The sequence below is a fragment of the Cimex lectularius genome, unplaced genomic scaffold (assembly GCF_000648675.2).
Source record: "Cimex lectularius strain Harlan isolate CLEC.00 unplaced genomic scaffold, Clec_2.1 scaffold129, whole genome shotgun sequence".
Lineage (NCBI taxonomy): Eukaryota > Metazoa > Arthropoda > Insecta > Hemiptera > Cimicidae > Cimex > Cimex lectularius.
Genome location: NW_019392715.1, coordinates 357477 through 375974, shown reverse-complemented (window position 1 = coordinate 375974; position 18498 = coordinate 357477).

Below are 18498 nucleotides of genomic sequence, written 5' to 3'. Positions count from 1 at the left end.
AACTAGTGACTTTAAAATGAGTAATCTTCTGTTTACTATTCTTCAATAAATCCGTTATTGAAAATGAGGATTATTTTCGGTTTGTATTTTCTATTTTGTTTACTACAACTAACAAGAATATATCGATTAATTTAATTAAAATTAATTGAGTAAGAATAAATTACAAATATACCCGTTCATTTTTGAGTATTTCACAGGCTTAAAATCAAAAGCAAAAATTTAATTTATGTTTAACAATTTTAAAAACTAATGCTGCGAGATTAGCGATAATAAATCCGCTTACAAAATCTAAATTATTGGAACCGTATAGAAATGAGAGATCAAATTTTAGGATTTCATTTTCTATGAAGGGCTTATTCTTTTACAATAAATATTTTATTTATAATAATTTTGGTACATGTAATTTCAATCCAACACACCTATTATATGGACTTAAAGTTTTACGAAATTCACTCTTATATATGCTTTTAAAACCGATTAAAATTATGAACCCAAAACATAGAAGGAGAAAGCTTACAGTACGCTTTATTTTGCGTCACTCGGCCAAGAAATCTTCATTGCTGTTAAACATCCCCGTTCTGTGCATTTGTTTCAAGCGACTAAACAGTGGTATAAAAAGTTACTTTAAAAAGATCAAAAGATTCATGTTTCTATCTAAGATCACAAACTAGAATCGAGCCGCTTGCCATTTTACATAAATGACAATGAGAGGAAATGAGTATTCTAGCACACTGACTAGAAGATAAGATTTTTAAAAACTTTTATCGGAAAAAACGGGCTTTTCCTCCCACAAAAATATTTACCCAATCCACTTTTACCTAAATTTACATTAATATTATTGTTTTCAGCGTTTTGTAGCTCTTTCTTTACTGTATTTTTACATTATTACCAAATAATCTAAACTATTCCAATAAAAAACAATAAACAATTAAATACATGTGATAATTTATTCACAAAAAAAGTTGCAACTAGTTTCAGAGATTACCATTCTCCTTCATCAGGCAGCTTACTTGTTATTATTAAAATTACATAATTAAAACATCTCGATGTTTTAAACGTTTTTTGAAATAAAATAGGTACTTTCCACTACACGTGGAAAATTTATTCTTGAACACTTTGTTACCCATTCTTTTTTTTTTATTAATTTATTTTACATTATTATTTTTTTATTGAAGGCAATTTTTTAGATACTTTTGCTTAAAAACTAAATAAATATTTCATACACTTAAAGACATAAACGGGACACTTATATTTATTCGTTCATTTTATAATAAAAAAAATATGAATGGCTAAAATATTAATAAGTGACTTAAAAATTAATGTTGTTTACCTTTGCAGTGTTACTTTCTTCTCCATTTACTCTTTAGACTAACACAACAGGAAATCAGCCCATTTAATCCTTTCCAAAGCCAATTTGTCACGTGCGATAATTGGTTTTTGAATTGTTTTCTTGGATGAAACAGTAAATTTGTGTCAAAAATAAATTACTAATTTTTTAAATTCATAGTTTTACATTGAGAAGATATCGCTCAGGCAAATGATTGTTTACATAACCAAGTACTGGGTATTCTACCCTCTACCGTCCACGATGGTCTACAGCGGTTTAGGTCCGTAGCAACTCCTGGTGAAAGTCGAAATTGAAGAGAAGGCAGAGGTCGATCGTGATGTACGATGACTAGAGACGATCGTTTTATTGTTCAAATCGCAATGGGGAACCGACATTTAAAGGCTTCCTTGACAATCAACTCCAAATGGTCTGTAAATTAAGGGTGAGCTTTAAAGCACTCACGGACGTCTTCGTTAGAACTCCCTACAGTCGAGACACACCGCATCAGAGGTTCTCTTCAACGTTTCACTCTTGCAAAGGCATCGAGTAAAAAGGGGTCTATTGGCAAATCTCGCTTGGACACTTGAACATGGGGCTGTTCCTTTTACAAATGAAGTTGGGTTGTGACTATCAGATGACCAGAACCGTATCTAGAGAAAGCGTGAGTAACAACCTTTTTAACCAATCAATATGGTATGGGGTCCTTCAACATCTTCAAACTGTTTAGCATACGGAAAGGATCTTTGACTGCACTAAGGTACATTTAGGATGTCTTCAACATACACACTACTTCCAACTGATCCTGTTGGAGAATGGGATTCCGATTCATATCACAATATCCTATGGTTTAGTAACTCGATGCAACAAGACTTAATAAACTGGGCAAGCCCAGAGGAGGTAATACGCGTTATTGAAAGCCAAACCAGCTATGAAATTGTTAGTTACATTTTTGGCATCACTATTAAAGAATTCCCGGTGTTTGGGTGAATTATTTTCAAACCATAAACGTAAAATACTATTTATTAAAACTCTTATCATTACCTTCGTTTTCATCAAACAAGGATGTTCTAATTAATATAACGATAATAATACATATAGTTAGGGGGCGTCGGTGGCTGCAACGGTTTAGGCGTTGACACGGCTCTCATCACTGTAAGGTAAAGGTCTCGGGTTCGAATCCTGCGGCTCTGCATTTCTGCATTCGTACAAATGAGCTTTCACGGAACCCTGAGGGTTTGTATGACCTCTGCTGTTGCGAACCATCGTAAAAAAACAAAAAAAACATATAGTTTGAAATAAACAGTAAACTACGAGTGTTTGCTATTTTTGTCTTTGAGTGTATATATAGAAAAGAGAACATTTTAGGCAAATTTTACACTTTTTGACAATTTTCAAGGAATACATAATCTTATTTCCAATTCCTGCAGTTCTTGGAATAAAAAATGTTACTGTTTGTAAAAATCGTGTAGTTTAGATAATAAATTTGGTTAACACTTACATATAGATTCTTTTTTATTAAAGTGATTTTTTATTGGTTTTTCATTGAGTATATAGTACGTATAAAAACGTTTTCATATTGCAAACTTTAAAATTGGTTATTTTCTGTGTACTTTTTTATTAATTTTTGTTTTATCCCACAATACCCCATCTTTTACTTGAAAACGTATTCACATAGCCCTGTACTTTCTTTTTTTTACAATATTGTTTTATGTTGTTCTTCTCTGGATTAAAAATATTGTTTCTCTACTGCAACTATTCGAACAAGAGCATGGAAATCTATATATAACCCCAGACTCTATTAGGTCAAAACTGTATGATGTAATGGATAAGATTTGTGTATTCAACTATAAATTTATATAATTAGTTTTTGTTTTGTTAATTGTTAACATTCTTTTATTATCCTTGGTCGTGTTAGTCAGAATAAAGAAACTATTGAAGCTTTTAAAATTTACATGACTCAATGACCCGCCGTTGATACCATTGTTTGTCTATTATATAAACTTAAATTTTTATTGTTTATCTTTTTGCTTTTGCCCGATTATCATTTCAATCCTATCCAAATTCAGAATAGGCTTAGAGAAATCGTGCTTTTATCTGATCATAGGCCGTCTACAGGCCGAAGATGGCAACCCCCCCCCCAAAAAAAAAAAAAAATAAAATGAACTCGATGACGTGTCTCCCAAAGGTACGTCAATTAAGTTCAACTTTAGGAGTCTTATCCTCTTTTGAATATTTTAAAACACATCTGTTCGCGTTTGATGTGATAAGCAGAGGCCAGACAGAAGAAGACGGCGGCTCCAAGGGGATCGTCGAGAAAAGATCTTGAGAACAGTCATTATTATTTTACAACCTCGGAATATTATTCAATGGAGAAAGCGTGTCTCGTAAAAAAATTCTATTATCAAGTGGCACCCTTCCTGGCATTTAGACTTCTCAACCCCCCTCTCCATTTAACATGGCAAGGAAAAACGTCGTTATTTTCTAATAACAGATTAACAATGAAGTTCATTTAAGAAATTTTATCAAAGAGAGGAAAGATTGCATTCGAAAGAAAAGTAGCCGATTGATATGGCCATTTCAGTTAAAGGAAAATTGAAACCGAGCTGTTTTATTATCATTTGGAAATAAAAAACGTTTAAAAAATGTTTAACTTAGTAAAAATTGCTGTGAATCCGGATGCACGTTCTCTTCGTCAAAAAGTGTATGCAATATCATTTCCTAAGGGAGGGCGACAACTCCATTCATCTCTGCTACAATGGCGCATGGCTGCGGTATGTGGAGAAGGTATGATTAAAAAGTAATTTAGCGATCACACAAAGCCGTCGATGTCTGTTTCCCGTGGATTGCATAAATATATTAATCAATCCGGTGTGCAACGGATGTTGAGACCAACCTAAAAAATGTTTGAAGTACTGCTCGACACGGTACACTGTCTTTTCGTGGCACACATTATTCTTCTGACCGAAAAATATGCACTAAGCAGTTCAATCAGCTTTATTATTAAGGCCTTCGTGTGGTCCCAGACGAGTTCAGGTCCCTTGGCATGCTTTTCTTATGCTTCTACCCAAATGTAGGGCCATCTTTCCCTCAGTTATACGACCGGGTTTCTAGCCATGGGCTATCTTTAGCTACAAAGTTAGTGGAATAATCATAAAGGAAAGATACGATCCACTTCGCTCTCGGACACGACCCATAACGATTACCTCGGGCGGGTTGGAATGACACTGGAAACGGTACTCAAACTGGAAAATAAGGTGACTCCGTCCTGGGCCCTTCCAGCATGCTTTGCACTTCCAAAACGATCTGGAGACGCTGGCTAAATCGACACTACCGTACCTATAGCCCGTTAAATTTCTCCAACTTAGGACAGAGTAGGGTTTTCTCTTCGCCTCTTCACGGAGACGGTGTGGTTTGCATACTCCGAAATTCTTCCGTCAAGCTTATGCGATCTTGCACGCAAAAGGTGTGGTGTCATTTGAGGAAGATTCACCCTACTCTGACTGAGCTGGAAAAAACAGATTCTCAGATCCGCCCATCGTGCTTTCGTTTCAAACCAGGCTTATTTGTATTGTCTCGTAAATACGGTACATGGACCCGTTGGCCAGAGAGCAACCAGAAAGTGCAGACAAAACGGCGCAAAGCAAAGATATGATAAAGAAAATGTGGCAGCGGCAGTGGACTGGGTCGGGCGACAAACATTTCCCCCCAAAAATGTTAAAAAGTTCAAATCAAGCAAATGAAGACTCGTTATGCCAACCATACAAAATTGTGTAGTACAAAAATTAATTAATTAATTAAAATTTAAAAATAACATAAAGTCTAATTCATAACTTCTCTAGTTTTCGTGGTCGCGCTTGACCATCTTTCAAATAATTAAGGTTTTTAGTTAAAGTCAGTGTCACGAGCGGGATTGATCTATTGTGACTTCGATTTACTTGGACACTAACTTCCCATCTCAACCCTACCTCGAATTCACGATAGCTCAAGTGGTAGAGTACCGGCGTATCTAGCCGAAGGTCGTGGGTTCGAATCCCGCTCTTGACACTGTCTGGTTCATAACATTTACCGTAACCAAGTATGATATTCATTTATTAATATTTCATTTTGGGGTGGTTCATGTATTTTTACATCACAATGGATTATGTGGATAATTAGAAAATATAATGACAAAATATGAATTCACCTTTTTAGAGGGTTTTTTGCCACATTTTTTTTTCGACTAGGATATGAATTTCATTCGTGTGACATAACTAGGTGACGGAGAGTACATTCTTCAGGTAGGTTTGAAATAGTTTCTCAAATCGGAAATTTGCTATTTTTACTGAGATAACTAAACTCGAATGTACAATGGCACAGAAAATTATAAACTACCTAGTTCCAACTCATTTAACACAGCGGGATTCCAGCTATTCTCGTACGTAGCATATGGAAAAAGACTGCTTACCATAAATAATGTTGATTTATCAGTGTACTAAACGCAGCGAATCGTGTTTGGAAGAACAAATTGAATTTATCAATGATTTATTGTTTGCGTCATTGTTTGTAAAGACTTTCGAAATGACATGATATAAATTTCATGAAAAACCCAGCCTTGGCTATTAAATCCGTATCTTGGGAACTCAAGATTAAGCTTGGTAAAACGGAGTGATTTATGTCTCTCTAATGCAAAAGTCCGCTTCGGATAAAGAGGGAGGCGAAAAAATTGGGTATAACAAGAGGTACGCCGTAATTCTATTTGCACAGTGACTCTGGCAAAATCCCATCATATTTTTTTTAATATGTAAAAGGGGACATTTGGGAGGCCCCAGGTGGTAGTCGGTAATAAGGGTTGGTATTAATAATCACTATTTAGTCCTCCAGGCGGAGCAAACAGTGGGATTTTAGGATTAAGGTTTTTGTAATGTGATGGAGCTGGGGAATGGGAGAAAGGAATTAGTGACCCCCCCCCTGAAGGCACGTGTTCGCCTTTTTGATGTGGAGTTTTACGATGAAATTAATTCACTGTTACCGGATTGGAAGAGGTACCTTCGTTCGTAAAATGATCTCTATTAATTCCCTTGGCCAAAATTAGCCAATGGTCAGTTAGATAGGATTTTAAGATAAATTAATAAGGGATCGGGTGCCAGACCCTATCAAAAGCTTGTGCTACATCTTGGAACTCGTTAAGGTAAGTGAAAATAATGATAACATGTAAAATAGCTGTATTAAAAGTAAAGTAAAATCAAATATTTTTAAACACAGTAGTCGTAAGCAATAATCAAATAAACAATGATAATTGGTAAAGTAAAGAGATCAGGGATGAAGCCATGCAGGTGAAAGAACCAACTTGTTTTTCTGCTGTCAAGCTTTCGGCTGTAAGCTTTCCTTCCTCAGGACTCTATTTAATTACAATCAATGTTTCATTACAGATTACATATATAAAAATTATAATGATAATTCAACAACTTACTTGAAAAACTATTTAAAAAACTTTGCAATCAGTCAAGACATAATACAAAGTATACGTTTTGCGTGGTGATTTGTTTATTGAAGAAAACTCTAGAATACAAATTCCAACTCAATCGTTCTTCATGGATATTGGTACTTAATGGAAGAGTACTTTCTAGGAATAAAAGCTAGAATCGAACTGATTGCAGGGAGTTAATCAAGGGACCAGACTCTGCATTACTTGGCCACAAATTATCAATGCAAATGTCCATTAGGGAACACCTTGTTTCCTCAGCCTGATAACGCCTTGAGCTGATTATGTAGATACTACCAATACATATATATTTGTCTTGGCCGGATACTAATTTGTCCAGGCATGAATCCCAATTTGCATTGTTTGGATACCGGAATATCGATTAAATCCGCCAGAGTATTCCTTAAAACAATTAGTCCCTCCCTACGATATAACACGGCGAGTCCGTTTTCATCAATAACTCCCGGGGGATTTTTATTATTTAAGGTTGTTGATGTTGTTTTCAAGTTTAAAAAACACAAGTCTTTTGTGTCTCTTCTGAATGAACTAAATTGAAATCTTTAATTGAACGTGAGTTTAAACTTAGTTTAGGCTATTCGGAAATCGTGAGATGCGGTCTGGTGTGACATAGGTTTCAGAAAAATATTTTCTTTATCGTGCCAACGTTTCGATCTTTATTGAGATCATCTTCAGGGCTCAAAGTGTTTATTTTCCGCGAAATAGTGCCATCCTTGTGTGTCGTGTTCACAGTACACAGTACTTTCCTGCCGTTATTTTTACAAATACTCTGCTAAAAATACAGTACATAAATACGTTTTTATAAAGACCATATAGAAAACTCTACTGGGTTTAAATTTTTATTGATTATAGTATTATTAACGAGTCAAACTGAGTGGAAAAGAAACCAATTTAACAAATCGTTTTGCTCAAGGTGACTTTAAACTAGGGCTCTGATGCTTGTCTGATGACAGTGAAGAAGAGTGAGGCAGATTTATTTCACATGTCGATAGTGAAGAATCAGACATCCTTCGAAACCGTAAAATCGTTTTACTGAATTTTGCCGTAGGGGAAGGCTACATGAGAGGTGATTAATCAAATATGCGACTAACTGTCAAAACAAGAGGTTGAGCTTTTCACAACAGATATTGTACCCACGAATTTTAATCCAGCTTACAACACTTTCCTGGCTTTCATTTTAATTTCAGTACAGAAAAGCGTTTTATACATGTACAATAGTGAACATGGAATGTGAAGATTCCATGTCAATTTTCACTGCCGTAGATTTATTCAGGAATTCGTAAAAGTAGAGATAAAAGGGCCGAACGTGGACTAATTCCAAGCTGAGGTCCAACTCTGTGCGGGGGTGTATAAAGGAAAGTAGGAAAGGTGCACAGATTCACATACTCTCAGACAGTCAGGCTACTGCAAAGGCACTAAATGCTTTCAAGCAGCTTGAATTATAGCAGTTGTAATTTAGCTTTCAATTACAGACTTGTCTGGGAATCCTAAATAGTCTAATGGCTTAGAAAACACAGTAAGATTATTACAAAGTGAATTGAGGACTTGAAGGTATTATACAACGAACCGGACCAGAAACATAACTAAGCGCATCGGAGTGTACGCTTAATTTGGAACCTCGAAAAATGACTTGAGGAAGAAAAACGTAAGCAATTGAATAAAGCTCCAGTTATGTGTAAAGCTGAGAGAATTATAAATATTTCAAAAATGAAGTCGAAGGAACTCCTCTCTCCCTGTAGGCAGGATTTTGAGAAAATTAGTGGCCTCTGTACCGGCTTCTGTCCTTTTAACTACCAATTAAAGCCGGAAGTGCAAAGTAAAGGCGACATAAGTCATCTGCACTTGTGCTTAATGCTTGTGAATAAGCATTAGCCCCGTTACAGTACAGACACTTCGGTAAGGCAATTTTACACCAAAAAAATTCACATAGAGTATATATATAATTTATTAAGATTCACAGTAGATCTCTAGTTAGCTATGTATTCAGGTAGCAGTGGAGGAGAGTATATTCCTGACACCAATTTGGGCTCATGGTCTCATTTCGACTTGCTAGCTATCCACAGATCCAGGGATAACCCATGTAAGTATATTAGTCCCTACACTGTGTACAGCTCAAATATTCCTGCCCTTTCTGAAACCATTGTCACCACCTACACGAAATATATAGATATGATTTACGCTCAGACATATCCTGTCTCTATTCGTCGATTTTTTTTACATTTTAAAATGCAAAATATGTGAAATGTGTGATCAAGGTAAAAATAATTCATTGTGTTCTACCTTATGTTACTGTAAAATTTTAATACAAATTCAATCTAAAAACTATATAATAATTAACAAAGAAATTCAGCGCACTCAATTTTCAAAGTGTTGCTATAGACGTAGGGAATGAGAAAATTGATATTCCAAGCGTGGTGCGATCAAACAAATTCGGTAACGGGTAACCAAGCCTCTAAGTTAATTTTGGAAGGCTTTTACAAAATTACTGGAGAATTCAATTTGGCAGGATGGAGAGAGTCGCGGTCCTTTCTAGTTTTGCGGCGATCCGCCGGATAGCTCCTGCTCCACCCGACGGCATCACAATCAAACCGGCTGTTATTGGCTTCCAGCCCACCTGTAGGGATTATTACGTTTGATTTGCCATAATAGCGTTTCCTGTTTCATTCTGATGTCATACTTATGATTATATTGTTTGGTTTCAGTATTACCGCTTGTTTTTCTACTTTTGTTTATTTCTTCGTGATTCATGAGTAATAAATTCGGAAGAATATATCATATTTAATTAACTTGAAATTACGGTTTCTTTACAGAAATTCTCAAATGAGTAAGTAACCAGAAAGCTAACAAATACAATTATCAATTAGTGGAAAACTTAACTACCTTAAATTCACCTTAAATACACCAGCAGTGTAAACATAGCAATAGGGCAAAAATATCAGAAATAAATAAAAAATAATTTTAAGGAGAAAATACAAGGTTAGGTCTGACGTTCTGGCACAATTAATTTTATACTTCAAACGGCCAATAAAACCAACAGATGTGCACTATAAAAGATGAGAAAAACTAACGGTTCTTAACAAGTCAAGCAGTTTATGATATGAATATACAATAATTATTACGGATTTGACGGCTCTATCGCGCTTCTTTATTTTATATATCAAGCAGAAAACAAATGGTAATAACAAGTCTAGGTTCTTCGAAATTACTACAGGTAAAAATAGGATACTTCAGGGATCTGTTGTTTGACCCTTTCTATTTTTTAATTATTCAATTAATTACTTTTTTAATTTAAAATATAAAATTGACAAGCCTTGATGATGAAATTACATAAGAAAAAAGGAAAATATGTTAAACCTTTAAAATATTATTTTAATGCATTGTTCTGCATGTTTAATGCATATAATTAAGTTTACAAATATTCTTGCCATACAAAATTATACAACTTATTTATTAACCGTGAAGTTAAAAAAAGAAAGGTTAATATTCAAAGCATAAAGATTAGCATCAAAAGTATTGGTGCCCATTAACGATTACTGCATAACAAAAATTTGCCAATTGTACTACCAATTGATTTTTTACAGTAAATCTATGTTTAAGTTCATTCTTCATACAACCATGAAAAATTATTTTGAGATAAGAAATCTGAAAAAATCCAAAACATTAATGCGATACTCACACGAAAAAAATTAAATGGATTGAAGTATGGCGGGTAAGCAGTTTGCGGAAGGGATAAAGAATTTAAAAAAAAAACCACAGTGCGGAGGATGACAAAATCCTAATAAATCATCTGATCAGAAGACTGATCATCATTTCGTCATTTCGATCTCGTTATATTTGTTTTTTATATTGACTAATATGTGACTAACAGAGGCTTCTTCCCCACTACGTAATACTTGAATCTATTGGGTTGTCCGGAAAATAATGCAGGATTTTAAGTTTTCATTAAAAAAAATCTATATAAAATATTCTGTTTACGTTTACAGGATTACTCATTTGTATGAATGTNAATTAATAAGTTACCAACACGTTGGGAGAAATGTATTGAGAGTATGGGAAATTATTTTGATTAAAGAACATTGCTTTAAAGTAACTAGTTTCTTTTTTTTGGTTTAATACCAAAATCCTGCATTATTTTCCGGACAACCCAATAATTCCTACCCTACCTACCATAACTTCTGGGCAATGGACACTTCTTCCGGCTCACTCATCCCTCCTGTCCGGGCACAATTCCGCAAAAGTAATATCCTTAGTTCTAAACTTTACCTAATATATACTGCTGCCTGCTGATTTCCCTGTTCACATTCTATACTGCAATCATGTCCACTCACGAAGATCCTATCCGTATCATTCGTTCTCTAGGCTCACCTTACCCTCTTTTAGACTAAAGAGCAGGATGAAGAAAGTTAACTCAAACCTTCATCCAAACGGCGACCAATCCTTCCTCCTCTATTTCTCAAAAAAGTTCCTTTCCCCATGAATAACTGGTTTCACTACTTACTCTATGTATCGATAAATGTATCAAATGCTAGACTTTCTTGTTTATATACAGCCCACCTTAGCTATCATCCGACTGATTCCTGATAGTTTTCAACGCCGTCTGAAACGCAAGTGGTGTCCTCATCCTAAGTTATACATAATGACTGCTTACATCTGAGTGACTTATCCGATATGTGAATCAACATAAAAACCAAAAAGCATTAAACTGAAAAAGTCAGTTAAGCAGTTCTTTGTAGATGGATGGAATAACAAATTTCAAAAGAAAAATGTGTCAACCAAATAAAGTTACAGACAAGAAAAATGAAAGGTAAATAAAGCTCTACAAGTAAATTAAGCAGTTTATACTTAATAAATTATTTCTTTATATACCCTAGGAAAAACAAATTTTGATATAAATTGAGATAATATGTTTAAGAAATGTATTTCCCGTTTATAATATTTCAAAATAAATGAACTTTAAAAGCAAGTAACACATGTGATATTGCTAAAAACTATTACCATTTTGCCAGGAATAAAAGCCTAACCTTGGTGCACCTTCCGGAGGCCAACCATATTGGGTTGGGTTACCTGGACAGCAAAGGCGACCGCGTACCGCCAAATGTATGCAAAGTTGATTTAGTCCCCCTTTTCCAAGACTCGTAATTCGTTAACGAAATAACTTGATAAAAGCCCGTGGAAATTGTTGTTACTCCATTCTAGACACTACCAAGGTCGTAACGAAGTCAGTGATAAATTGAAGCTTCAATCTTCCTCCTTGGGGAAAAACAGGATTATTGGCTATAAAACAAATTCGCTTCAACTAAAGATTTATTTTTAAAATCCCGATTTAGATTTTTACCCGCTCAAGGCTTGTCCAGCACCTCGCTAATGATGCAGTTATTAGTTGTATTGGTGATTTCTGCAAACTGATATTTACGTCAGGAAATTGTGGGGGTGCGGAGAGGGCGATATCTGCCTTCTCAGGCTTCCTGTTTTGGTTATCTCAGCCTCCCCTTGTTCCGGTGTTACTCTCCCCTACAGCAAACATTAGCTCCTAGAATGTCTCCGACCTCCGTTCGTACCAAGGACCATCAGCGGGACACTATTGAGTTTGCCAAGAATATAAATATCCTCGTTCTCTGAATAAAATATTCTCCAAAAGAATTTTCTCGGTGGCTACGCATATATAACATTTGCGGAAATACGAGTAATTTACATTATTAAATAAATAATTTATCGTAAAGATTTAATTAAATAAGACAATATTTTTCTTTTTGTTTTAGAATGTAATTAACATTGTATATCGCGTATTTCCTCCTCATGCGTTAATTACATCTCGAAGACTGTAAGACTGACTTTCGGCATACCAGTTTGGAAATGTCTCTTTGCTGAACGATAGCCCATTTTTCACGAAGAGTACTTTCAAAATAGTGGAGTGTATCAGGAAGTGATGGACGTGGTCTCTTAAGGTTATCCCATAAATGTTCGATGAGATTCAAGTTTGGAGAACAGTCTGGCCAGGGCATTATCGTGCATTAGAATAGGATTGTCGATGATTTCATCTAGAATAGGCAACGCATTATGTTCGAAAATTTCATCCACATAGCGAGTAGCCGTCAAAGATCCTACACTAACAATAACCAACTCTTGAGACTCTCTATTGAAATTCCTGCCCACACCTTCACTGAGCTACGTTGAAAAGGTTGTCTGTGGGAAAAATTACAAGCTTCGTACCTTCCATTTCGCCATCTCCACACTCTTTTACGCCCATCTGGAGATCGTAGAACAAATCTACACTCGTATGTAAAAAGTACAGCAGACCAATCGTCTAAAGACCAATGACTGTGTCTCGAGCAAATGGGAGCCGTGCACCCTGTGTGTTCTGGTCAATTCCGGTTCTCTTACCATCAGTCAATAATGACTTAATCTCCTTCGAACAGTGCGATCAGAAATTTGGACACTTTAATCTCCCTGGAGCTGATGAATCGCATGGACAACAGTATGGTGCCGGTTTCCAAAATTCTCAAAGACAAAAATGATCATCTTGTTGTTCTGTTACCGTAAGGCGTCCAGAACATGGCTTTCTATTGAAGGACCCAGTTTCTTGAAAAACGTTTAACGGCGTCTCGCAGTGTTTCGTGGGGAATTCCGATAGCGATAGTCGCATACGTGATGGAAAGTCCATCATTAATAAGTGCCACACATCTTCAGTACTAAGTCGCATTTTTAAGTTTAAAAATTGAAATTAAGAAAACAAAGATGAAAACTAAACAGTTTATTGCTTCAGAATTCAAATGAGACTGAATAAACATTTTAAATTCTGTAAAAAGTAAACATTGAAAAATCCTTTATCCTTGTTCTCGATTAAGGATTAAGTGATTGTGATAAACAACCTCAGGACTGTGGGGTGGAGATTGGGATAGAAGTAAAACTACACGAAAAGAGGTAAATTAATTTCTGTAACAAAACTTAATAAGTATAGCAGTAAAGGGTTTACGGGAGACACACATTGCTTGTTACAATTTTTCATATTATATACCGTAGTGGGAGTTCTGGGGGAGGATTAAGCATGATGGAGTGATCAGTGTCGTCGAAATCCTTACCCAGGGAAGCATCAAGTGGAAATGTTTCAACTGAAAATATGTATATTATTGATATTACACTATTACACACTCCGATATGGTATAAAAAGTAAATGTATTGATAAAAAAAATTGTACAACAAAATTGTATAAATCAATATACACTGGCAGGCAACAAATTCCACCCAATTTATTTATTTTTTCATTTTCTCGATAAATAAAATTCTGCCCTTGATTTGTCTCATTGTTTTATCAGGAAAGATTTGTTTATGCTATGTTTTAAATTGGGAATATTAAATGTAAACACACATAATCCTTAATCCAAAACATGATAAAAGATTTCTCAATGTTTACTTTTTACGGAATTTATTATATAAAAATTATCTTCTACTACTGTCTAGTACTATTTGATCAATTATTTTAAAATTATACGAAGCTTTAGGAGAGTTTTGATGTATTTAAATTTGACAATTCACAGATTATCGCTGTTTGGGGGTCGAGAAGCTATGGATAACAAGATCATTTCTAACCACAACGCATGCTATTTTAACCAAATACCCTCAATCAATTACTCGTTAATCACCCATTCTTAAATACGTTCCGTTTTATTTACATGTCTTTCACTCAAGTAGAGTGACGGAGTACGAGATATTACTCCATCACCCTTTATAATACTTTATATTTAATAATATAATAATGCCTAGTCTGATAAAGAGTCGATGGGGTACTTGATATTCCGCCACCGACCCCTCTTTTCACCCATATTACCCACATTCTCACATATAAATACATTCACATCAAACAGATAAAACATCTATCACCAAATGTAGTATAGACATAGGCTATATATAAAACGTTTAATTTAACCACACAAAGTTAGCTTTCATGAACCTTTCTTCCAAATAACATGTTAAGTATGTGGGACACATTGAGCACGTTTCTCTTAATGCGTACATACGCTGGCCTGGACCGAAAGTGAGTGTCCGGGTGTCAACCGCGTATGGTTAGGGATCGGCCTAGGTTTCCCGGCTCGAGCCGGGTCATTCCACCCCTTCCGAAAGATCATAGACTTTCACTTAGTAAAGTATTACATTTTTAAATAACTTTATTTACCTTTCAGCCCATTTTTCTTTAATTGAATGTTTTGGAAAATAATAAAATCTTCACCGATCCTCCTCATAAAATTACAATTAATTATTATTCTTATCTATGGTGTTTGTCGGGTTTCGAACCCATGTCCAATTATGACCGCTAAACATATATGGATTACAATTAAGGTTCACCCAAAGTTGGCATTATTATATCACTAAAAAAATTGGGATCCTAATTTACAATTGAGCAGTGTACCTTTGTTTATTTTATGTAAATAAGAAGACTCTTTTTATTTTTAATTTAAATTACAATAGGGAAGTTCACCTGATGAAGGAAAGGTCTTACTTTTTAAACCTTTGTCTTATTAAACTTAGATTTTCCAATAACTTCACCAGTTAAAATTCGTTTCCAATAGAGTAAAGTTCCTACCTAACTCGAATGAATTGATTATTTAGTAAAAGCATGTCAGAAGCATTCCTACAGAATTAACCATGTTAAATAAACCCTCGACTGTGGCTGGGCGGCCTGAAAACTCGACGAATCGATAGGACCAACTTTTTCAACGAACAGAAAGCGAACATTCACGTTAAACACGCAATATTTACCTTTTCTTTCACCTGGGTGGTTAATGAACGCTGCTAATTTTCAATTTCACTCCTGGTACTGTTCAACTGGTTGGACGTACGCGTTCGCATTACGGAAATGGATGGTTTTTACGTTTTTATGGTTTTAAGGCATGCGAATTTTTATTTTACAAAAATTAAATATACTTTCGTTCTTTCGTCATCAGAAAAATCGACCAGAACTAATTAAAAACTGACTTGCTTCACCAAAGAGATGGGCAGAGTAAATAATTCCAACACACAACTTTCAGGACCTTGTAAAAAGAGACTTGACTTTGCAAAACTCAGACACTCAGACTTTCTGTAGAACAACTAGCTTTAGCAAGTACCATAGATTAGGGCAAATTAATCACTAGTGTCACCTCTTGGACGACACGCATTGGCGAGTAACCTAATCAAAGTAATCATGGATCAAAATGCCGTCGGAGGATTGCCGCGCCTGAGGCCCCTCCCCGCCAAGGGCCGAACTGGAGAAGATTGCGGGTCTAAGATAAGCAAGTGTGTGCTAGACGTTGATGCGAAAGGACAGATCAGGGGAACGCCCAAACAAATATCATTAAGTTTTATTTTCCTTTTATAAAATATATGTTCTTATTATTTGGTGAAATTCGTTACTTTGGTTTTGATTTGACTATTCCTTTCTCCCTATTAGAGAGAAAAGGGACCTCTGGTGTTGGGTCATAACACTACTTAAAAATGAAATGGTTAATTTTAGTTTATTTAAATAAAAAATTATGGCATTCATTAAAATGTTCATTTTAATTTTGGGCTTTTATTAAAATAAATTGAGATAGGTTTATTCCTCTTTACGCCTTTAAAATTGCCAAAGAGATGAGGCTAATACATTTCGGGGTAAGCAAATTTTTTATACGTTGAACCCTTCCTAATATCGCCTCTGCCCCTGAAGTCTATATATCACGGGCGCCCGCAGTATCATTTTATCAGCGGGGGAAAGGGGGTGGCTAATGAGGGGGCGGCACAGGTGATGATGATGAATGATGAAACGGGACATCTGTTCCGTCAAATACGCTCAGGAGAATGAGAGGCACGGAGAGAAATAGAGAGAGTGAGAGGTATTATTAATGGTGTCCAACCGTGCACTTATGTAATTGATAAGGTCGAAGTTGAAGATCGGCGAAGTTTCATACTGAAGGTCAAGCTTTACAGTGACTCTTTCGAAAATTTATTGAAGTGTTTGGGTTGAAGAATTTGATCGCACTATTGATGGCATCAATACTATTTTCAATTAAAAAAATTGATTTATGTTAGCAGGACCTCATACTAGGGATGCAAAATCTTGTGAAGTTATTAGCACTCAGTATTTTCAAATGTTTAAGAATATGGAACCAAAAGTTGAAGGCTAGTTACGGTCTCCCATGTATTCACCGCAGCCCACTCAACTTGATCTTACAAATTACCTACAGAGGATTTCAGGAATCGTGAGGTCATCGGTACGTGATGACCATACCAAACTTACAATTTTTGGTGCTGAATCTAGAATGAAGTGTGGAAGATTAATAGGCTTTATGTTGATGCTCCTATTATTTTAAACATTAATAATTATCTTGCCCCCAAAAAATGATTCACCCAACGCTATCAAATGGTGAAGTGTATGGAACCTAAAGTGGAAGATTGGTTAATTATCCCAGGCCGCCGAACACTCAACATATAGAAAGGGAATGCCAACAATTATGAGATCATTAGTATATGAATACCATACGGCACCAACTCTTCTGTATTGTTCAGTCTAGAATTAAAAGTGTATGAATAAAAGACGTCTTAATTTTCCTTTTATTTTTCACATAAATAATTCGCTAGCATGGAACCGCAACCATAGAGCAAAACTCACCAGAAACAAACAGCCTGGAAATACAAAAAATGCAACGTGTCCAAATGCTGAACGGTATCGAACTGAAAGTAGATTGCTGCTTCAGGTATCTCTGACAATCCCGCCAGAACACTTACTCTGTATACACAAGTAAGCTTCTGAAGAAAAGGGATGTCAAGATTCGTGACATCATGGATATATTGATGACTAAAAGTCTTCTTAATCTTCTTTTTGTTTTAAACATTAAATTATCTTACATGGTGGAAAAACTAAAGAGCCAAAGTCACCAGCAGCAAAAAACCACAAAAGAGTCCATCAGCCAACCTCTACAATGATGAAAGGCGTAGAAACCACAATAGAAGGCCCTAGAGCCGAAGAATACTCAATCTGCAGATATTGTACAAATCAGTACCTAAAGAAATGGTATGTCAGGAATCGTGAATCAGACCTTTACGAACCAACGCTTTTTGTCATTTAAAATAGAATAAAAAGGGGATGTCTAATGGCCTTATTTTTGCTCTTCCCGACCTTAAATATAAATACTTAGCTTGTAAGGTGTAGAATCCTCGGTGCTAAATTCACCTGAAGCAAAACACCCTAAAAGAACCAATCAGCCAACACTTCCAATTGCTGAATGGAATTGAACCATTAGTGGAATGTTGACTAAGATACCCTAGAGAATCGCCGCAGCCCACTAAACATGTAGATTCAAGTGAGCTCTTGAATACAGTAATTGTAAGTGACTAGTACATGATGACCTCACTGAAATTTTTATTTTTCTAATTGAATCTTGAATAAGGAGTGCATGAACAAAAATCTTCTTGATCTCCTTTTATCTTAAACAGAAGTAATTAGCCAACAAAATGTGCTGAATGAAATGAGCTGACGTAAATGGAGTCTAAAGAAGCAAGGTCAGGACTAAAAGTTTGGTGTGGTAGATCATCAACCGAGCCTTTTGATGAATATTTCTTGCCTTTATCACTTGGCATGGTTTCTTTAATTCTCCAATGCTGGGAATTGACCGAAAATCCATCGAGTTCTTCCAAAAATCAGAAAAATTAATGTTTTTCTGATATAGCATGCTAATGTTTG